The following is a 24413-nucleotide window of genomic DNA, read 5'->3' on the forward strand; positions in this document are numbered from 1 at the left end:
ATCATGACAAGTGAGGAGGATATCAAAGACTTCCTCCTCCCTTACACAACGCCTTAAGATCTGATCGAGGCCAAGCTTGAACAGATTACCCCCGATCCAAGTGAATGAGGCACTTTTTCTGATGATTCTGCTCTTCTCTCTGGAAGATAGGTGTGGAGGGAACTGTGCTGAAACAAGATAGTTTGCTATATCAGCAAACCATGGAGAGAGTACTGAAATAGCAAACAGATGTTCATCAGGCATCTGATCGTCCACTGTTCCATCCTCATCTGCAGACAAATCCAATCTAGATAAAAAGTCAGCAACAACATTTTCTCTACCTGGTTTATCAACAATGGTTAGATCAAACTGCTGCAATAAAAGTAACCATCTAATAATACGAGCATTCACATCTGGTTTATTCATTAAATATCTAATAGCAGCATGGTCAGTATGTACAAAGGTCTGGTAACCAGTAATATAATGTCGGAACTTGTTCAATGCATGGACCACAGCCAAGAATTCTTTCTCGGTCACAGTGTAATTCAGCTCAGCTTTGGACAAGTTTTTGCTAACAAAGTAAATGGCATATGGAAGTTTCTGCTCAACTTGTCCTAAAGCTTCACCTATGGCTTTGTTCGAGGCATCAGTGTGGATGTGGAAAGGTAGGGCCCAGTTTGGACCTCTCAGGATCGGGGCTGACACCAACTTGTCCTTTAATTCATCTAAAGCCCTCTGACAATCGTCAGTCCAATTAAACTCCACATCTTTTGCCAACAGGCCAAACAATGGCGAGGCTAGCTTGCTGAAATCTTTAATGAATCTCTGGTAGTATCCTGCTAATCCCAAGAAACTCCGGACATCCCTGACCTTTTGAGGAGGTGGAACCCTCTTGATGAGAGCAATTTTGTTAGGATCCACCTGCAATCCTTGGCAAGAAATGGTATGGCCTAGCACGGTCCCTTCAATCATTAGGAATTCACATTTTTCAGGACTAAGGGACAAGTTCATCTCGGTGCATTTGGTTAGGACTTTCCCCAGGTTGGACAATGCTTCCTGGAAGTTGGCCCCATAAGGAGTAAAGTCATCCATATAGATTTCTACTGCATCATGGACCAGCTCCAAGAAGATGCTCAAGACAAGTCTCTAAAAGGTAGCAGGAGCATTGCATAACCCAAAGGGAAGGACTCGATAGGAAAAGGTACCCCAAGGACAAGTGAAGGTGGTCTTATCTTGGTCTTCCGGGCTGATTTGGATTTGATTGTACCCGCTAAACCCATCCAGGAAAGAGAAGAACTTCTTTCCTGCCAGTCCATCCAACACTTGATCTATGAAAGGTAGAGGGAAATGGTCCTTCTTGGTAGCTTTGTTCAGTTCTCGGTAGTCCACACAGATTCTCCATTTCCCATTTTTCTTGGGAACCAACACTAGAGGGGACACCCATTCACTATCTGAGATGGGGTAAATGAATCCGGCATCCAACAGTTTTTGCAGTTCTTCCTTAACAATGTCCTTAAGGGCTGGATTCATTCTCCTCTGAGGTTGCCTAACCGGTTTACAATCCTCTTTGATGTATATATGATGGGTACAGACCGAAGGATGGACTCCTTTCATTTCCTTATAGCTCCAAGCGAAAGAATCAAGGTGGTTGGCCAACAGACTGCACAGCTCCTTTTCCTGGGAAGGAGATAGGGAGGAGCTGATCTTCAATGCTTTCTCAGGGCCGAACTCCACATTCTTGACTCTGGGAGTAACAGGGTTGGTTGTACAAAAATCCACTAAGGTGCTAGCTTGGGCATCCTCCACCAATTTCTCTAAGGGTAGTGCACTGGAAGGTGGATTCTGGATCAAGGTCTCGATCAAGTCATCCTCGGTTGGGGGGTCTTTTCTAGTGGTATCTAAGGTGCACAGAGGTGCTGAGTACACCTCATCTTCCTCCCCTTCTTCCAACCAGAGTGGTAAGTCATGCTCCAAGGAGGGTTGGGCAGGAGGGTATAGGACTAGCTGCTTGGACATGGGACCATTTTTGATGGTCATGTTTCCTGCACGACAACTTATGTAAGCATCTGCAGTAGCTAACCAAGGCCTTCCCAAAATGAGAGGATATCCAGTAAGCTTGGCCTTTGGTTGCAGAACCAGGAAGTCTGCAGGGTATTCCCACGAGTCAATAGAGACCAAGACATCCTCCACAATCCCTTCGGGAGTCACGGTGGAGCGATTTGCTAATTGCAGTACTGTCGAGGTCTTCCTCAAGGAACCCTGAAGATTAAGCTTAAGCATGGTATCCCTGGTCATCACATTAATGGCAGCCCCCAGATCATTCAAGGTGTGAGGTATAATGGTGCCATTGATGTGAACATCTACTACAGGACTTCTAGGATCTAGGTACTTTGGGCAGATGACTTGTTCTAGCATAAGGTCAGCCAGTTGTCCTATGACATTGATAGTTGAGGCATCTTTCTTCCGTCTGCCTGGGTGTTTGAAACACTTCTCCTTAACCAGCTTGTTATATATTGGCACATCCTTGATGGCTTGGAGAAGTGGTATTTTCACACACAACTGCTTGAGCTCACCCAAAAGCTCTTCCTCCTCTGGGTTGGGTTGTGTGGTGGCTGTTAGTCTCTCAGGAAAGGGTGGAATAGCCTTTGGTTCACTTTCCTGTTTATCTTCCTCATCCTCTGGGGGAGGAGGTTGGCGATCTGGTAGAGTCTTTCCAGATCGAAGATTGATCTCCTGGATCTCCACAACATAGGTAGGGCATGAGGTTTCCCTAGTGTATACCTGTTGGGCCTGTCTATTGTTGGGGTTCGGGTTCGGTTGAGCAGACATTTGAGGCTGCCTTGGAGGAGCAGGAGGTAATGGCTGAGGTTGAACTGGTGGTGGAGGCAAGATGGCAGGAGGAGTGTTGTATTGGGGCCTCCACCCCGACTGAGGTGCATTCCATTGAGGCTGAGGCTGGGTATGTGAGTGATATGAATGAGAAGTAGGTTGAGAGTGGTACTGAGGTGGATAAGACCATGGAGGAGGCATGGACCATGAAGGATGAGCAGGGGGACCCCAGGAAGGCATAGGGGTCGATTGGTTGGGGCTGTAATAAGCTTGAGATGCCCCTTGCAAGTGTGCACCTGGCCTGCTTATAGCTTAGTTGGAACCTCTCCTCATAATCCTCTAAGGACTCATCATTTCCCATGGACATCCGAAAGATTTCCCCCTTTGTTTCCTTGGACCTACAGTAATCCCGGTACTTGGTGTTGAAAGCTTGCTGCATCTGAGCCCAAGTGGTGATACTATTCCCAGGTAAACCCATGAACCAGCGTAGTGCTGCATCCTTGAGAGTGGAGGGGAAAAGTTTCAACTTTTGCTCATCTTCAGTATAGTCATAGGTTCTACAAAGGATAGCAAACTCAAACAGGAAGTTATCTGGATCTTCAGTGGTCAGCCCATGGAAGTGAGGTAGGGCAGAGGGGCTAATGTTCTTCATTTTCATCTCTCCATTGGTCTCTCGGATGGGGAAGGCACCTTCTATTCTCTCATCTTCTCTTCTATTGTCAGCCATAGCTTCAGATGGATTGATCTCTAACTCTTCTTCTACTATAGGGTCTTTGGATATCTCAGGTTGTTCACCTATAGGTTCTTCTGGGTCACTGTCACCAAAGAAGAGAGAAGGGTGACTCAGTGATGTGGTGGGGGTGTTTGGTAGGAATTTGCCTGATCTATCTCGGTTCCTACGAGGCATGAAATGGAAAAGACTTTCTTTTTCTTTTTGATTGCTTTTGCTTTTCTTTTCTTTTGGTACCTGCAAAACTGAGACAGATTGATCTACAACTAAATATGAAAGATGCAAAATTAACTGAAAGCAGGAAAGAACTAATCTACTTTGCTCGAATGAAATTGCAGAAAGGAAATGCTAGTCTACGCTTGCAGAAAGGAAATGATAATCTATGAAAGCAGGAAATGCTAATCTATGAAAGCAGGAAATGCTAATCTATGAAAGCAGGAAATGTCTATGCTACATTTGCAGAATGGAAATGAAGTAAACTACTCAGCAGAAGGCAAGAGTAAGGAAATAGATAAATAGCAACAATCACTAATACTCTGACGCTTCCCCGGCAACGGTGCCAAAAAGATGGTGGGCTCCAGGATTGTAGCAATAATGCTACAACTCCTGGAGCTTCCTGTCTCTTAATTTTATCAACCCGGTAGTTCGTACAAACTTGGAAGCGACGGTGCTGTATGCACAAGTACTAGCTCTTGTCGCAGCTGTCACTTGGTCAGCTGGCACAAGTCCGCTAGGGCTCAAGCCAACTTCTATAAGCTCACAGAAGAAGCTTTATCAATGATGGACGAAAGCTAACTCAAAGGAGACTAGTCTAATTGCAGAAGGAAACTGAAAACCAATAAAGCATGGAAACCCTAGGAAACCCTAATTTGACTAGCTAGACCCTAACTATGCAAAACTGTGAATGAAACAACTACCAATAATGCCATTACTTGCAGTGAACTGAAATACATGCATCTAAGCTACTTGCATCTGAAAAATCATGTTTTTGTACTTTTTCATTAAGTGGTTGGATTTATTGTGATGATGCTTTTGATTAGGGTTTGGTTGTGCAGGAGCGATTGGAATGGAAGGAAAGCATGGGCAAGGTCAGGATGGCTAAGGGAGGTCCCAGAGGGTCTCCAGCATCAGTCCACAGAAGCCTACCACGTTCGGATGCTCAGCAACCGAGTTTGCAGGTTTCTACAGGAAGTCTGCAGGGGATCCTACAGGAAACTCAGGGGTTTCTACAGGAAGTCTGTGCAATTCTACAGGATGATTGGCCGTGGAGGTTTTGGAAGATGGTGAAGTGTTGGAGTGGTGTGGAAGGATAGGTGAGATGGAGATGGAGCTGGTGATGGCTCAGGAGCAGAGGAATCAGATGGAGGAAGAGTATATGCAGAGGTTTTGATGGTTGGAAGGATGGGATCAACGAAAGTTGAAGTAGATGGAGCTATGTGGAAAATGAATGAGTTGGAGGGTAAATGAGTTGGTCAGAGGCTGAGTAGGGCTTGAGGAGAGATCAAGATGAAGAAGAAGAAAGTGGAGTGATAAGGAGCAGCGTAAATGAAACAAATGACTTATGCACCAAAACGAGAAATTCATTAACCTATGATAACTGTGCCATGAACCTATGAACAGAAATGGAAAACGAGAAATGAAACTTATGCGTGGAAGTGAAATGTAGAAGTATGGTTCGATGTCAAAAATGCATGGATGGATCTTCAACGAAAATGTCTATGTTGCAGCTTGCATGGAAGTGAGAAGAACTGCTTTTCTTTTTGGTGGTTGGTTATGGACTGCACCCCAATCCCTAACAGAGATGGCAGTGAGCCTTTACAACCTTTTTGCTGGAGCTCCAAGGGATTATATCTATCCTCCTATCGAACTTAAGCAACTGAAAGCAAATCACCATAAACTAATCCTATCTAAGCTCATGAAAAAGACTAAACTAACAAACTGTAAATTCGAATTGCATGTGAAAGTAAACAAACTCAAAGTGCTGGAACGAAATGCAAACACATTACAACACCGAGGAGATCTATTGCTCTCAGGTTGGGCCCTAACCTGAGAGCTATAGCTCCCTTAGAAACTCAGAATGAGACCAAAATCTGACTGCCTTTATTCATAAACGAAAGTCTGATGACATGCCAAAATTGGCTTACAAAACCGAGCTGTAGCTCGTACTTCCAAATTACAAGAATAATACCAAGGTTCAAAAAGCTTCTATCCAAGGCTACGGCCTCAGTATTTATGCAAAAACGATCATACAACAGGTGTCCTTGATTTTAGGAGCTCATCTGTCCAACTGAAGTTTAACTGCTGATCCTGTAGGACAGTCATAACTACTGTTCCTGTAGAACAGTTATAACTGTTGTTCCTGTAGAACAGCTGGTTGCTTCTAAGCTCGGTGGGGAGATGGATTGGAGCTCGGAGCTATGGTGGGAATCACGAGGAAGGTCCCCAAGACCGTGGACATCCTCTCCTAAAAACCAGCAGTGCCACCTCATTGTCTCCTTGTCTCCTTTCTCGTTGTCTTTTCTCCCTTTTAATGCCAAAAACCTGAAAGCATCATGCATTATTCACATAGATAGAATGTCTACCCTTCATCCTACAAACAACACGAATAAACCAAGAAATGAATGCATAAGCAATAAAAAATGAATGGTTTGAGCAGAGCAAGTAGGCCAAATGAGCCCAAATTGTACCAAAAATTGGGGCTCATCATTCACAACTGTCGCATCTTCGGACATAATCTTGAGCATCCCGAAAAATAGAAGGCCAATAATATCCCATTTGCAACACCTTGTGGCATGTTCTTTTATCTGCAAAATTTCCTCCATAAGGGCCATCATGGGCAGCCTTCAATATCTCATTAATTTCATCCTCATATACGCAACGCCGAATCTACTGATCAACCCCTATGTGAAAAAGGTATCCTGCCATCCATGAATATTGGGTACTATGATGAATAATTCTCCGTTGTTCCCTGTATGACAAGTGACGAGGTACCTTCCCTGTAGCAATATAGTTAGCAATATCTACATACCACAGAGTGTTAGTAGAAATTGCAAAAAGATGTTCATCTGGAAAACTATCTTCTATGGGTGCACTTTCAGCATTATTATCTAGGCTAGACAAAAAATCAATGACCACATTATCCTTTCCTGGTTTATCTACTATGGTGATGTCAAATTCTTGAAGTAACAACAACCATCTTGTAATACGACCACGAGTAATGGGTTTATTCATCAGATACCTGATTGTTGTATGATCAGTGTGTACAAAGGTAGGATACTTAGTAATATAATGCCAGAACTTGTTGATGGTGTAGATGACCGCAAGAAATTCTTTTTCAGTCACTGTGTATTTTAACTCGGTGGGAGCCAAGTTCTTACTAACATAGTAAACTGCATATGGCACCTTGTCTACTTATTGTCCCAAAAATGCCCCAATTGTTGTCTAAGAAGCATCAACATGGATATGAAATGGTAATTTCCAGTCCAACCCTTGAAGGATTGAAGCTCTACAGACAAGTTCCTTGATCTTCACAAAGGCTGCATCACAGTCATCTATCCACACAAAAACTGCATCTTTTGTCAGCAATTGAAAAAGTGGATGTGTTATCTTAGCAAAATTTTCTATAAAGCACCTATAATAAACAACGCAACCAATAAAGCTACGTACCTGCATGGATGCTTTGGGTATTGGAAAGTGAAATATTACCTTTACCTTAGCTGGATCCATCTGAATTCTAGCAGCTGAGAGCAAATGTCCCAAAACTATTCCTTCCTCCATCATCATGTGGCACTTCACTGTACTCAAAAAGACATGCGTCCGTTTACATCTTTCAAGAACTTTTTCCAGATTTTCCAACCCTTCCTCAAATGATTCCCCATATGGAGTAAAATCATCCATATAGATTTCAACATTGTCATCTACCAGATCAGAGAAAATCCATAAAATTTCCCTTTGGAATGTTGCAGGCGCATTACAGAGGCCAAATGGAAGGACTCGGTATGTGAAAGTTCCCCAAGGGCACGTGAAAGTGATTTTATCCTGATCCTCAGGAGCTATCTGGATCTGGTTGTACGCACTAAACCCGTCCAAGAAGGAGAAGAACTTCTTCCTAGCCAAAGTATCCAAGACTTGGTCAATGAACGATAAAGGGAAAGGGTCTTTTTGTGTTACCTTGTTTAATTCTTTGTAATCTACACATATCCGCCATTTACCATTTCTCTTGGGAATAGTCACCAACCGGGAAACCCATTGACTGTCTGAAATGGGGTAAATAAATCCTACATCCGGCAGCTTTTGAATTTCTTCCTTGACAATGTTTTTCAAAGCGGGATTCATTCTCCTTTGGGGTTGTCTCATAGGACGACAATCCTCTTTGATGTATATATAATGGGCACATAGATTGGTTGGAATCCCCTTCATGTCTGTATAGTCCTAGGCAAAGGCTTCTTTTTGATTCCGAAGAACATATAGAAGTTGTTTTGTCTGGGATTCTGACAGAATTGGGTTAATATTCAGGGTCTTTCCTCGCTCTATCTCTACAGAAATGTTGTCATGGGACACATTTGTAAGTAGTTGTTCAAATCCATCTGTTGTTTCAATAATTTACTGTGTTTCACAACTTAAGACAAATTTTAGAATTTGTTGGGTTGAATATGAAATAGAACAGGGGTCGCTAATGAAATTAGTAATTGTATCATCCTCCATTTTTGTTTTTAGTTGAAGGGCCTTCCCAATAGTAAGAACTGGTCTTAATTCTTCATCTTCATATTTAGACTCTTCATTTGGTAGAGGTTTCTTACGATAAGATGGTTTCACTGACGGGCTAGGTTTTGCAAGAGGGTATAACACAAGGCTTTTAGTAACATACCCATTTGAGATAACCATATTTCCATAACAACACCTAGTGTAAGCGTCTGTAGTTGCCAACCACGATCTTCCCAAAATCAAGGGGTGGCCACCAGCTGGGGACTGTGTTTGCAGCACTAGGAAATCCACAAGATAATGCCATGAATAAAATGAGATTGTAATGTCTTCTAACTTTCCTACTGGTTTGACTGTAAATCTATTTGCTAATTCTAACACAGTAGGTGTATGTTTTAGGTTTCGAAGACCTAATGTATGCATGGCCTCAGGAACGATGACATTTATAGCAGCACCGAAATCTACCAGTACATTTAGAATTTCCACTCCATTAATTTGTACAATCAGAATTGGCTTCCCTGGATCCCCATATTTCACAAGCATAGCCTTTCCAAGCATAAAATATGATAACTTTCCCATCACATGAATAGTGAGTGGGTCCCTTGATTTCTTTCTAGGCTTTTTAGCACAATATTCCCTAAGAGATATTCCCTAAGAGTTTTTGCATATATAGGTACATCCATCATAGATTGTAACAGGGGAATCTTAGCAAACAGATTTTGTAACTCCCATAACAAGTCAAACTCAGCTTGAGGGATCTATTTACTCAAGGCCAATCTTTCCAGATAGGGTGGGTCAACTCGGTATTCTTGAGTAATTAGCAGTTGAGGAGGTGTTTGATTGTTACTAGCTTGGTTTGATTTCTCTTCAACTATTTCTGGCTCTTTAACCTCACTGCCAACTTGTTCAATAATAATAAGTGAGGGTTGAGCATCTACTACCCGCCTGGATCTCAATTTCATCTCATAAAGATGCGGTAGAGATACTGTATGAAGGCAAGTTGAGGGTGTCAGCTTGTTGAGCCCCATTATTGTTAGCATTCAGATTAGGTTGGATAGGCAGTTGAGGGCGAACGGGCGGATTACCAGGAGGTATGTTAGAGGGCAACTAAAGTTGTTGTTGTGGCATTGACTGGGGAAATTGTCCAGGAGGAGAGGGTCCACACCAGTTCAGGGACCATGAAGAATTCGAACTAGTTTGAGGAGCCCATTATTGCCAAGGTGGAAACTAATATTGAGGCCACATAGGTGGATAAGGCATGGACTGAGGACCCATATTAAAATTATTAAAATAATGAGATGGATCCTGAAACATATCTTGATTTATAGTTTTTGGCCCAGGTTTCCATGGCGTTTTGGACCCCATGAAATACAATTGATCCACCTCTTCACCTATCCTTGAAAAACCGCCTTCAATCCTGGAAAGGAGGGGCATGAACTTGTTGCATGAATCAGCTCGCAGATTGCACATTCCTCCACGGAGTTCAATGGACATTCTCTAGGTGGATGTTTCTTTCTGCACTTTAGGTAGAATATAGCTATAGTCTTTTCCAAATCCATTTGTTTCTGTTTTACTTGCAGTGTGTCCATCTGTGCAAATAGGGTAATCAAGATATCAGTCCTTAAGTTATCGAGGAGGTTTCCAATTTCTGCTTTCATACGAGATACGTTTGTTGATCAAATTCCTTTTTTATTCCTTGCAACTCCCCTCAAGCACTGGATGCATAGCTCACAGATGGTATCGAAGTCATCTTTTGATATATCTCCCTTTCCCACTATGTTTAATAGTTCCAAAGAGTCTTCTCGAAAAGCCCGGAGAAGGATAATTTTCAAAATGTCCTTATCCAGGTTAGAATGACCTGATCTCTATAACGTGTACTTAAAACGTTCCACACAATCCTCCATGTTCTCGTCTTCCTTCTGCATGAACTTAAAAAGTTCTTCCTTAATGTCCCGAGATTTGCAGTAATCCTAATACTTCTCCAGAAAAGAGGTTTTCATCCCATCCCACGTGGAGATAGTCTTTCCTCCTAGACCCATAAGTCATCGCAGGGTTGTCCCTTTTAATGTAGCAGGGAATATTTTTAGTTTCTGTGCATCGGTTATGTAGTCATATCCCCGACACACAATATCAAATTCAAAAAGGAACGTGTCGGGGTCTTCAAAAGTCAGCCCATGAAAGCTAGGTAAAGATGTCAAAGGAATAGGCTTCGTTGGTGCGCCAGTCCCAAGATCCCCAATTGGGAAGTTAATAGTAGAGGTTGTGGGTGCCATAAATATCCTCGAATAATCACTCGGAATTTCAGAAAGTTCTGTAGGGAATGATGGAGGGGGTCTTGTCATGGAAGTTTGAGTTTCTTTAACAGCACTCCCCTTATCCTGTGCTGATATGAATACCCTTACAACTCATTCCTCCTGTAATGGCTTGATTCCTCAGACCCATTCCTTGCAACTTATCCTTCCCTACTGGAATGGACTGGTTCCTCAGATCTTCTGCTTGCAACTTCTTCTTCCTCTGTTACCAGCAGCGGTACTCCTTCATCAGGTACACTACTGCATACTTCTTCTACTGCTGGAAGGGTTTGCTGCATTAAATCAACAGGAGGTATTGTAGATAGCATTGGCTACTCAATAGACTGTCCTTCTGATTTTGTTCGAGTCCCCGCCCTCACAGCAGCACGAGAAGATGCCTCTAATTCATCTCTTGTGATGATTTGTTGGATGTAAGTGTTCCTTCCAAAATCATGTCCTCCTTTCTTCGGGGCTTTTCCTCTACCCCTTTTATTCGAATCTCTGTTCATGCAAATTGGTAAGAGAGAAACATTTAAATTAAATCACTATGCTCGGGACCTCGAGCAAGGTGTCAAAAGACCATTCCCTCCCCAGGACGAGAGGTTGGGTTTTAAAAGACAAGAAAAGAAAACGACTGAAAGGAAATCTAGGGCTTAGGACCTGGAGCAAGGTGTCAAAAGACCATTCCCTCCCCAGGATGAGAGATCGGACAAGAAAATAAAACGCATGAAAGGAAATCTAAGGCTCAGGACCTAGAGCAGGGTGTCAAAAGACCATTCCCTCCCCAGGACGAGAGATTGGGTTTTAACAACTCATAAAAATTCAGAACAATTAACCAAAGCAAGCGACTCGGCCCAAAAACAATAAAAAGAAACATAAATCAAAAAACTAAGTTCAGGACTTAGAGCAGGGTAGCACTTCCCTCCCTAAGAGGAGAGATTTCTCCTTTGGTCAATGCAGATCATGTCTTGCACCTTGTTAGCCTTCCTCGGAAACGGCGGAAAAATGTTAGTGTCCGAGTGTGAATAAACTATTCCACCCTTTTCCACATTAATTCATCAATCTAGGTGCGTACAATTTTCAAGGTAACACGCAAGGTATATGCAGGGGCAAGATTAGAATCTAACATAAATCAAGGATTCATAGCTAAAGAATCAAGGCATCATTGTAACAGTAATTATAAATAAATTGCAAAACTTGAAAAGGCATCCACAACAATTAATTAAAGAGCTGTAAGAGCAATAAGAAATTAGCACACAACCACAGAAACAAAACAGAAAGAAAATGCGCAGCACCTAATCAGAAGAGCGGGCCCAGATCTTTGATCAGGGCTGCGTTAACTCACATCTAAGAAGAGAACAACAAACTTGCTCACATTCAATTAATATATAAGAAACTGTTACAATGTTTGTCTCTGCAGGGCTACCCCCTCGCACGGGAATAAAACCCCCTTTTATACAAATACATGGGAAAGACATATTCCCCAAATTTGGCAACTAATGCCAAAAAATATACAACTGCTATAACAATAACTAATTGCCGAGAGAGATAGAGAACAATAAAGATCCGAAATAAGCCTGGGAGTAGCTGAGAGTTGGTTATGTTGTTGCAGCGTTGCCAAACAACTGTTGTAAATGCGGGACTGCCGTTGTGAGCTGTGAATGTGATACTTGTTCACTGAAATCTATGGAAATAGCAAATTTTAGTAGTTTGCATAGGCAAAACCCTGGACCTTACTTCATCAATTAAATATTCCAAGAGACAATAGAAGTGAGGGTTACCTTGTAAGTTTGTCACAATTAATGCATATCATCGGTGAAAAAAGGATGAAAGGATAGGTGAAAATGTAAGGAAAAGATAGGCAGATTTGGTGCCCAACAGTAACCTATATATCCAAAGAAGCTATGTATCTCCATCTGAGTACAGGGTGTAGGTAGTAGGAGAATTACCTCTATCTTCGTCAGATCTACCTATATCCCAATTGCAGAAACGTAGTGTCCTAGGATTACGCCTTCTGTCATCATCATGTGACACTTGATGTTACTTAAACACATCCTAGTGGTAATGCATCACTCCAACACCTTTTCTAATGTCTGTAGTGCTTGGTCAAAGTCATCCCCATACTGGGTAAATTCACCCATATAAACTTCAAGTCCTTCATTTATTAGATCAGAAAAAATACTAAGTATGGCCCTCTGGAATGTAGCTGGGGCATTGCATAAGCCAAACAGTAACACTCTATAAGCAAATGTACCCCATGGGAAGGTAAAGGTGGAATTGTCTTGGTCTTCAGGGGCGATTTGGATCTGATTGTAGCCACTGAAGCGATCAATAAAGGAGAAGAATTTCTTCCCTGCGAGTGTATCAAGGACTTTATCAATAAATGGAAGAGGGAAGTGATCTTTCTGCGTGGCTTTATTCAATTCCCGATAATCCACACAGATGCGTCACTTCCCGTTTTTCTTGGGAACAACTACCAACAGAGAGACCCACTTGCTATCTGAAATGGGATAATTAAAATTCACGTCCAGCAACTTCTATAGCTCTTCCTTTACAATATCTTTGAGATGCAGATTTAATCTTCATTGAGGTTGCGAGATAGGACGAGCATCCTTTTCGGTGTAGATATGATGTGTACATAATTGTTGGTATATGCCCTTCATGTCTAGATACTCCCAAGAAAAAGACCCTTTATATTTTTGCAGAACTTGGATGAGCTTCTGTTGTTGGTCATTATCCAGACTATCATTGATATTTAAAACCTTGCATGGTTCAATTTCAACAGGCTTGCTGTTATGAATGGCAGTTGTCGGAATATGTTGATCATGAGTATCTTTCAAGGGGTCTTCCAAGGCTTCATTGTCAAGAATAGCTTTTATCATTTGAAATTTTACATTATTCATAGTGGTTGGCTAATTAATAAAGTTATTGATTACATAGTCTCAGTCGGATTCTTGAACTCAAGTGCCTCTGCTACTGTAAGTGATGAACGAATACTTTCTTCTAGATATGTGGATGGTTGTTTATGTATTTTCACAATGGGCGGACTTGGTTTGGCAGGAGGATATAGAACCAGATTCTTTACAGCATTTCTATTAGTAATGGTCATGTTGCCTGGACGGCAACCTATATAAGCATCGATTGTTGCCAGCCAAGGTCGGCCCAAAATTAAAGGGTGCCCATCTAATCAACTTTTTGGGCTTATAACTAGAAAATCCATTGGGTACTCCCATGAATCAATAGAAAGCATAATTTCCTGTAAAGTTCCCTCTGGTCTTACCACATAACAATCAGCGAGTTCTAGTAGGGTGGTGGTTGGTTCCAGAGCTGTGATACCAAGTGTCTCACAAGTTTCTGCAGTTAAAATGTTAATGGTTGCGCCCAAGTCAACTAGTGTGTTCGGAAAGGAGTGGCCATATATTTGGACTGTAACTATGGGATTCCCTGGATCTTCATATTTTATTGGTGTTTCCCTGCCCAAAAGTAAATCAAACAAGGTCCCTACGACATAGATAGTTGATGGAGCTTTTATTTCCCTCACAGGATTTTTTGCACATAGTTCTTTAATCGTTTTAGCATAAATATGAATATCTTGGATGGCCTGGAGGAGAGGAATTTTAATGCAAATATTTTTCAGTTCCCCTACTAGATCAAAGTCTGGATAAACAATAGGTTTAGGTATTGTTAATCTTTCAGGGAATGGGGGAGAAGTAATTATGAGTTTTTCAGGATCTTTCTGTTCAACTGTGTCTTCTCCCTATTTTATTTCTGTGTTAGTCACAGTTGATGGTGTATTTATAGGTGATGTTTCTAACTCAATTGGTGGTTGGTCTCTGTCTTCCTCAGGAGTGATAATGTGTCCTGACCTCAGCCTAAGTTCATTGCATTCTTTTTGTTCGGTCTCAAGGTCTGAGTTTTCAACAATTTGTATCAGCTGAATCGATCTGTTATTGGGGTTTGGATTTGGTTGAGTTGGTAGTTGGGGACGTAGAAGGGGCTGAGGATTTTGTTGTAATGGATATGGGGCTGATAATGTAGGTTGAGGTTGAGGACCTATCCCCATAGGCGAATTGGTTATCCCTAGAGGTCACTGCCAATTCGGAGACCAGTTCAAATTTTGTGAAGTAGAGGCAGGCCACTGGGATGGGTATGGATTATTTTTCCAAAAAGGAGTAAAAGGAGAATTCGGCCAACCATTACCTGGAAAGGACTGAGTTGGCCAAGGTGGCATAGGAAATGGTTGGGACTTCCAATTCGAGAAAGGTGATTGACCTTGCCACGCTATTCTGGAATTCTGTTGTTGATTAAATGACGAAGAAGGAAAGAACTAAGATGTGTCTTATGACATACCTGTAGGTTGGCCTTGCCACTATCGACACTAGTTCATTAAGTATATTAGTTATGTCTCTTCTTTTGCTTCTTTAAAGACTGCTTTCAGCCCCGGAAGTGATGGGCCTTGCTCGGTGGCATGGTCCTTGGTGCAGATAGCACATGTCTAGACCATGTCCAATGGACACTCCAATTAATTGTGCTTCTTCCTGCAGCGTGGGAAAAAAATGACCAAATTCTATTATGCTAAGGCTTGTTTTTGTTTGGCTTGCAAGACGTCCAACTACATTGTAAGGGTGCCCAGGATGTCTGTCTTGAAGTCCTCCAAGAGGTTACCAATTTCTACTCTTCTCACACCTCCACTGGGTGGTTTGCTTCCTCTAGTCATAGAATCTTGGATTCCTGACCCAGTGAGTGTGCTACGTCGCGAACACCTGATACACAACCAAACAATTTCATCCTAATCCTCTTGAGAAATGTCTCCCTTCCACATCAAAATTAAAGTTTCCATCCATTCTTCTTTCATTCCTTTAATTAAGATGGCTTTCATGACTTCTTTTGGTAGTGTGGAGTGAGGGGATCTCTGCAAATTGTAGTGAAACCGTTCGACATATTCCTCTATAGTTTCATTATCCTTTGCAGACATTTTAAAGATTTCATCTTTTAATTCCCTAGTCCTACAATAGTCCTGATATTGTGTGACAAAATAAGTTTTCATGTCATCCCAAAAGTTAATAGTGCGCCCACTTAAACCCATGAACCACCTCAAGGCTTCTCCTTTAAGGGTAGAAGGGAACAACTTCAATTTTTGAGGATCGATGGTGTAATCATATCCTCTACACAGGATGTCAAATTTGAATAAGAAGGCATCCAGATCCTCTGTGGTCATTCCATGAAAGGTTGGGATGTTTTGCAAGGGAATAACTTTCATCAGGGCGTTGGCTACTGGGTCGACTATGGGATATTCCAATGTTGAGGTCTGGCCTTGAGGTGCTTGATTTTCCATTTGGTTGAAAATGTGCCAATATCCTTCAAGGACTTCAGGGGATGTTATCTGAGTAGGTGGAGTATTTTCAATCCAAGGTGGTTTTACAACACTGCTCAGATCTGGGATCACAGGAGATCCTTGTTCAGACAACTGTAGCTCTTCCCTAGCAGTTCCACTCATTTCTCCCTCTCCTTCTCTTAAATTGCACGATTTTCCCTCTCGTGAAGGATCAAAACGTAAATTTTCGATAAGTTGAAAGCTCTATTCAAATCCTCCAGTTTGGCTATGAATCTCAGCGTAGGCTATAGATGGTGAGCCTGCTGCCTGAAGGATTACAGTAGGGCTTTTTCCAGCTATAGTTTGGGGTCCTATTGATTCTTGAGATTCTGCTCTTCTTGTGATTTCGTCTACAAAAGTTGATCTTCCAAGCTTCATCGATCCCTTGGGTTTTGTGGATTTGGTTGGGGGGTTCTAATATTTTTCTATCTTTTTATTCCTAGTCATTCATAAAAATCGCTACTCCTATTTAACCTCTATGCATTTGTTGAAAAGCAGGCTGATGAACAAGCACTTTACTCGCTAGTTATGCGGGTTCTTACCTCCCATTTTTAAAACCCAATTCTTTTACAGCAAGAGAAATAAAAAGAAATCACTTTGAAACACTCTCCCCGGCAATGATGCCAAAACTTTGGTGCACTACAGTGACTGTTAAAAGTAATCTTAATACCTACATTAATCATCAACCCAGGGTAAGTCTACTTATTTCAAGAGTGTTCAACATTGTCTATGTAAGTGAATTCAGAGGTTAAGTCAGAATGAAATGATTTAGAACCGTTGCAATGATTAATATCTAATTCTCGAAGTTCAATCCAAACAAATCTAAAAGAAAAACCTTAAAATGGTTTCAAATCTATTTTAACCTATTGTGCAGAAAACTGAATCTGAATGCAAGTAAAAGGAATCACTCTTAGAAAATCTAAATAGTATCAAAAATAACTCATTTGGTAAGAAAGGAAAACTACAACAAATGAACGACAAGTAACTATTCAAACGTTTAACTGAAAGCAATCAACTGTAAACTTAAGATCTTTGATAACACTACTTCAGAATGAACAACAATCAAATACTTAAACTAATCTAATAAATTCATTAAATATTAACACACATATGTAAACGCAACAAGATCTAGAATCTAGTTTGAACAACAAAGGTAAATCGTAATAATCAATACTCACATCAATCAAAATAATGCTAATTTCATGAAATAACCGTAATAAACAATTGTAAGAGTAAACATAAATAAATATGACACAATTAAAGCAGTAAATCTCCTATTGACCGGGCCAGGGTGTCCAAAAGTCACTGCTGAAAGATACTCAGAATGCGATTACAAGTAAAACATAGTCTTCTTCATTAAACTCGATAATAAAGATACAACGTCATAGTAGTGAGAATACTCTGTGTCAAAAATGAATAGTTACAATCTCCCAATTTCTAGCTAGTTGTTCTATTTCGCCTGTCGGCTTTATATAACTTATGAAAGACAAACAGATAGAAGCGAATCCTCAGGATCAGGAGATCCTGAGGATTTCGCAACTGAAAATCTGATTTCATTACAAAATAAACTTGATTCTCTTGGTCTTCTGCTAGTCTTCATAATCGAGACATTGTCCTTTTTCCTTTTCTTGGTCGTTGTTGTCCCATCGTTTGAACAACAATCGTCCAATTCATATTCCTGCATATAAAAATAACGAAATTTAGCTTTAACACCCAAAATTACCCAATTCGTTAATGATCGATTTTATCCAGCTTCTACAATCGTTTCTTCTAAATTATTTTCTAAAATGAAGATAAAATGAATGATTCATTAAGCTAAGTCAAGGATAAAACATACCTTTTCCATGGCCCAGCACCTACTGGGCTCAAACTGCAGGTATTTTCTTCTTTCATTGAAATCCCAGTCTTACATTTTGAGTTAGGGAATCTTCCCCATCACTTCTACTTCAAAAGGCACATCTTCTAACAATACTAGCGTATAGGTAGAAAATTTTCCTTCCTTTGGTTCCCTAACCGGATTTGCACCCGACTTTCTTGGTGGCATGTACGCTAGGAGTATAGAGGGAATATCCACATCCTCTATCTCCTTCCACCAAAACTCAGCTTCTTCCTCACTATCGTGGACCTACTAAGGTCCCTCCTACAACACCAGTTTCTTTCCTTTCTACATGTGATTTTTTCCTCTATCCTCCACATTCTTCGTTTGCACTTCCTTTTGCATCTTGTTTCATGGTGATGTTCTCAATTCTCCTACATAGAGCTCAATAGGTCTCTTCTCCTTCGTCCTCTGTGACTATGATTTTAGTTGTGCCTATGCTTACGGTTGTACAGACACCTTTCTTGGTGACCTTAAGCACGTCAGGGACATGGATACATTTTTCCCTGTAGTCTTTCCTGCTTGTGACTCCATGATACCAGCTATCCCTTTATTTGTGAATATCCTAACCAACTCTTCCCAGCTTCTCTCATACATGCAATAGCTCTTCTACACTTAGGTACAATTTATGATCTCTCTAGGTAGCAAAGTGTAAAATGTGGTGAGGGATGTGATTTTTATAACATTTTTGAATTCCCAGGCTCATTATTGGCTCTATATTTGGCTCATTTAATGCATGTATGGGCTAGAGATAACCAGCTATGCTTCATAAATGCTTTTCTCCCACACCTTTCAATGGTAATTTCTTTTAACACTTCCCTTTTTCCTTCCAACGGTCATATTTCTGGCTAACTGCGTCAAATTTACCCTTTGGCTCAGTCACCTCTTCTTCATCGCAACTCCCTCGGACTTCATCATACTTCTGCATATTGTGGAATAATCTTCCTTCGGCAAAGTCCCTTTCTGTAGAGTAGTTTATAGTCCCATGCCCACTTTCAACTATAGGTGGCATTGAGACTTGCTCCCTTCATTTTTTAGTGCAAAGCTACAGGGACATAGTCGTCCCTATATATCTTCAATCTACTACCATCCACTCATCCTGAAATCATCTGTCCATTAAACTTCGCGCACTGAACAACACAACCATCTAAAATGTTCTTGAAGATATATGGCCCCAAGCAATGTGTTTTGAATTTTCCCGTGAACTTCACGAACTTACTGTCATATAATAATACAAGATCCCCTTCCCGAAATATATTCTTCTTGATATGAAAGTCATGTTAGGATTTCTCCCTTGCTTTTTACACGTGCTGATGGAATCTTGCTATGAATATCTCTTCTTGTAAAGCTAGTATTTGCGACATTCGTTCCTTCACCATGTCAAGATCTACCATATCTATGACAACTATAATTCTCAGGCTTGGCACAATGTATTCCATATGCATAACTACTTCTTGTCCTTGTATCAACCTGAAAGGTGTCTGCCTAGTAAATTTCTTGCATGTAGTCCTATAAGCCCACAACACCGCTAGAATCCTCACGTCCCAGTCATCTTTGTTCAAATTGCATACCTTGGTCAATGCATTCTCCAGAATCTTATTGAAATCTTCCACTATTGTTACAGATCCATTTGAGCACATCACTCCCATCATTCAGATCAATACTTTTAGGGATCATGAAACCCTAATTTAGTTGCAACATGCCCTAGACAAGTCATCACTTTGAATGCCTCCTTCCCTGAGAGTTTCTTAGCCTGAAGCCCTTAAGAAATGCCTCCTTGAGGGACTAGCGTAGCCTTGGTCAGGGGTAAGTGCGCTTCAGTGCAGGTAGGCCCATGTCAGGGTTCTTTCCAAAGCACTTAGGCCCACTTTGACTTGCGCTGGGCGAGATTGTGCGAAATCATCATAGGGTTTTAGGAATATTCTTATCTTCTGGAGCCATCTAGAATATTCCCACACTTATCATCTCCTATGAGCTCGAAATTGGATAGGAAATGAGTTAAGTAACCTCCTATCCTCTCATCCCTTCCTCCATGGAAACTAACTCTAAGTTTGGAAGGCCATTCAATACCCTCATTTATGACAAAACCTCCTCCATTTTCCTATAAATTGAGCACTCATCTAAGTGATCAAGGGCTAGACTTTGAGAATTTGTAAGTAGATACTGTTGGTGTGAAGATTGAGATTGTAAGCAAGTATTGTTATGTTGCTGGAGTGTTGTGCTTGTGATGTGATGTTGTTTGGAACGCAAGTTGGAGGAGTGACATTGGATCAAATTCATGGTTGTAACTCTTCATTCTACTTAATAAAGTTGTTTACACCTTTTCCCATATTCTTGTCTTTATGTATGATGATTATATGTGTAAATTCTTTCGATTCCATTTGCTTATAGTAGATAGATCTCTTGCTTTGATTGGTTTTTGTCCTTTGTTTATGATTGTAGGTACTTGTCGAGCAGATTATGTTCGAGAAGGAGTGATGAGAGCCATATAAAGGAGACAAAAGGAAAGTGAAAGATAACAAGTAGGTCCCTTGTCTTATTTATCTTCCATAGAAAAAGGTTAAGCGCTTTAAATTTGTTGTTCTAGGTGTAGCTACCCACCCAAGGAATTTGTATTTATCTGTAGATGCAAAATTCAACATAACAAATTGGCGACCATACTGGGGAACGATCATCATTCTGGTAGTTGACCTTCATCCTAGTACACCCTAGTAGACTTTACTTGCTTCCATTGATCTTGTTTCAGCCTTTTTGAACAGATTTTTGGTAAAAGCCCCTGGGATGGCCTCTCTGGCACCAACGCAAGTTTGGTCAAGAGACAGAGCACCCTTGGCTTGAGGACAGTGCTCTGAAGCACGCTGTCTCCCATTCAAGGCTGCACTGATCCTCCTTAGGTCAAAAATATCACCTTTGACTTGATTTTTCCCAAATTTCCTTCTGTTTTTGCTTGTTGAAAGATCAATGTCGCTTGTGTCTCTGAAATCAATTTGTGTTTCCTTTGCAAGCCCTACTTTGGCCTTGATTGTTTAGTGTTTCTTAAATGATTTATTGATCACTATCAATTCATTGTTAAAGTTAGTTTATAGTCGATTAATCTTTGTTCAAAAGAAAGTGTCGTAAAAGTCTTCATTTCTTTCGAAAAAGAACTGTCGTAAAGTCTTCGCTCTTGCAAAAAGATTGATTGATTGTGCATTAGTTTCTTTTTTTTCATTTTAACAATAAGGGAATTGAAAAGAAAAACTTGCATTGTGCATTGAAAGAGTTTGTGTGTGCTCATAGGAATAGTTTAGGGAAATTGCATTAGATGTGTTCTTTGTTCTTTGATTAAAGGAATCTAATTTCTTTATCCCTAATAGATAAGGTTTTCATTGTTAAAATTGAATGAAAAGAATGCTTATCATATTAGTTGCATTCTAGGATTTCAAATACATCACGTGGTGAACCTTGAAAGGAAAATTCTTAATCAAGATCAACTTGAAATTAACATCAATTAACCTAATGGAGTATTGTCACCTAACACAAAACATTTAGAGGTTCTAGGCTAGAGACGTGTTCTGGCATCGTAAAACATAGCAGCTATCGCTAACTTGTCTGTGATACATTTAGAATGTGATACCTCATTCCACGTACATGAGTATATAGTAGCTCATCCACGTACCTTCGGGTATTACAGTACGTAAAGTATAAAGGAATGCTCTCACTATGCGGTTTCGCATTAGACATTGCTAATACGGATTGGGCCTCCACATACTTTTGATTATATATGGGAGGACAACACTAGGTTGCTATCCATCCTTAGGTAACCGAGTCGGCTACCTTGTACACTGTGATACATTGAACACAGCATTCGGGGAGATTTCCTGCCCGTACTTCTCAGTTCGTCGGGAGGTATTTTGCAGTTCACAGTTGCTTGGTAAACCTTTTGCCTAGTTTACCCCTTTTTGTTTATTTCTTTTTTTGTAATACAATCAATCAGCAATCATGGAGGAAAATCAACCCTTACCTCGTCGTTCATGGAGAGCAGTGAGTAAACCACCTTTACCGCCCGAAGCTACACCTATCCTGTCAAAGAAGTCTCGTTTGACTAGATCCAGTACTTCACAAGCTTCTGGTTCTTCATATGAATTACCAGAAACACCTATACTGATTAAGTACTGTGACCCTAGTTACTCCTACAGTTATTGGCACATCTGTTACTGAAGTGGAATCTCCACAATTACCTGAGGAAACTAGAACATAATCTAGTGAAACGATAACCCAAGTTGTTCAAAAACAATTTGATTCTCAATCCGAAGTTGTTCAATAAGAAATTACTTCTGAACCTAAATCTGTTCAACCAGAAGTTGATCTTGAACCCATCACTGTTCAATCAGAAGTTACTTCTGAACCAGGAGTTGTTCACGAAGCCCAACCTGAACCTCTTATTTTACCATAACATGTGGATCTTGAGGTTGAAAAATTAGAAGTTGTTACCTTACCAGAAGAAGATCAACCGGTACATCCTCAGACATCAGTAACTATCAAGACTTCCTCTTTACCTCGGGAACAAATACTAGAAAGCTATTATGGACCTGATGGTGAAATTCTTCCACCTAGTTTGATTTCAATAAAAGAGGAACCTGAGGTAGAATCACTCAGAACTCCATTCCATTTTGGAACTAGACTTTATCTGTATCCTCATACTCCTCATTTTACTGCTCCTTTTGATCTTGATTACTTTTAGACACCCGTTGATTCGTTAGGAAATTTATTTGGACATTTGACTATGGCAGAGTCAACATCCCAGACTATACCATCTGTTACAACTACGACAGAATCTTTTGTCACAACCTCTTCGATGTTTACTACAACACCTAAGTCACACTTGTATGGTGTTCCGTCCATCCCATCGGGTTACCAATATTTATCTGGAACCCACTCAGGTGTTGCTTCTAGCCCTTGGTCTTCACCAATGTCCTCTACAGGAATTTTATCTGGTTCCTCATTAACGGATACCAAACAGCTAGACCCATCAAGTCAATATCAAGTTGGTTCATCTGGTTACCGTCCTATGTATCCGCTTTACACTAGACTACCCCCATACGGAGAACAATATGCACATTCTCCTTATCCTCCATTTTCTAGGGGCCAACCATATGTCGGTATGCCGTCATCTTTAGGTCAGCCTGGAATGACTATCTGTCAGTGGCAGCCAACAATGCCCATTCAACCTAGGCTTGTGTATCCATCACAACCTATGTAATCTGTCTCATCCATACCTACAATGCATGTTGTTACAACTTTACCATAGTCACAAGCTCAGATTGTTGTATCTCAACCTGTGCAAGCTGGTCCTTCAACCTCAAACCCCCAAGTTTCAGGTGTACAGATTCAGCCTTCTCAGGTAGTTTTACAACAACCACTTGTGCCTGGAGTCCAAAAACCTCATGCTAGTTTACCGTTTACAGGAATGACTTAGACTTACACTGGTTTAGTGTATTCACAACCTGGTCAACTTACATTGGTGGGCAACAACCGCTGAATCAATAACTATTGTATCAACAACAACAACAGTTGCTTCAACAGCCTTGGCAGCCCCAATATCTACAACAACAATTCCAGCAATACCAACCTCATCCTAGACTTGGTCAACAACAAGTTTACCCAGGTCCTAGTCAACAAGCCTATGCTGGGTTTGGACAACAGCAAATGTACCCTGGTGCTCAACAACAACTTTACACCAGATTTGCTCAACAAACTTACCCATATCAAGGTTACCAGCAATAGATGCCTTATGCTGGTATGCAAAGGCCTATTGCCCAGGAAATTCCATCTTACCCTAGGTATTCTCAACCTAACCTCAATAGACAGTTGCCGTTTGTTACGAAACTTGAGTTACTGGATCTAAATCGGTTCACCAATGACCCAATTCTTTATGCACCTTGGTGGCCGGTGATTCCTCATAAATTACCTTCTGATATTCCGAAATTAAATGGAAGCCCTGGAGAAGACCCATCCAACCATGTCATGACCTTTCATTTATGGTGTTCATCAAACTCCTTAAATGATGGTTCTGTTAGACTACATCTTTTCTAGAGAATGCTTACAGGTTTGGCTGTGAAGTGGTACATTGATTTAACACGAGCTTCTTTTGATAACTTTACAGCCTTGGCTACCATGTTTTTAACCCACTTCCAGTTACCCATATGATATGAAACTGGAACGAAACTATTAACCAACTTTAAACATACTACTGCTACTCATATCTCTGATCATATTCATGAGTGGCATCATCGTCGTCAAATGGTTAAAACTTATGTTCCTGATCAACTCCTAGATGAGTGGTTTATAAAATCCTTGTTTCCATCTATCACCGAGGATGTGGCGAAAGGTGGAGTTGTCACTGAAGAGCAATTAATTTCTCATGCCCAATATTTGGACTTGTTTTATACACATTCTGGCATGCTCTATGAAAAGATCATGAATGCACCCCGGCTAGATTTCACTGTTCCTCCACCACCATTGAGTAAGGACTCTCGTTTCGGTGACGATGTGATTGGTTCTTCGAGCACACAAATGGCAGGTAGACCATCTGGTCAAACACTTTCCATTTCCAATCAAAATTCAAATGCATCTGATAACACTCTTGCTTCC

This window comes from Pinus tabuliformis, chromosome 3_2, assembly GCF_031772625.1.
Source record: "Pinus tabuliformis cultivar Carrire ecotype Pingquan chromosome 3_2, CPIR1, whole genome shotgun sequence".
Taxonomy (NCBI): Eukaryota; Viridiplantae; Streptophyta; class Pinopsida; order Pinales; family Pinaceae; genus Pinus; species Pinus tabuliformis.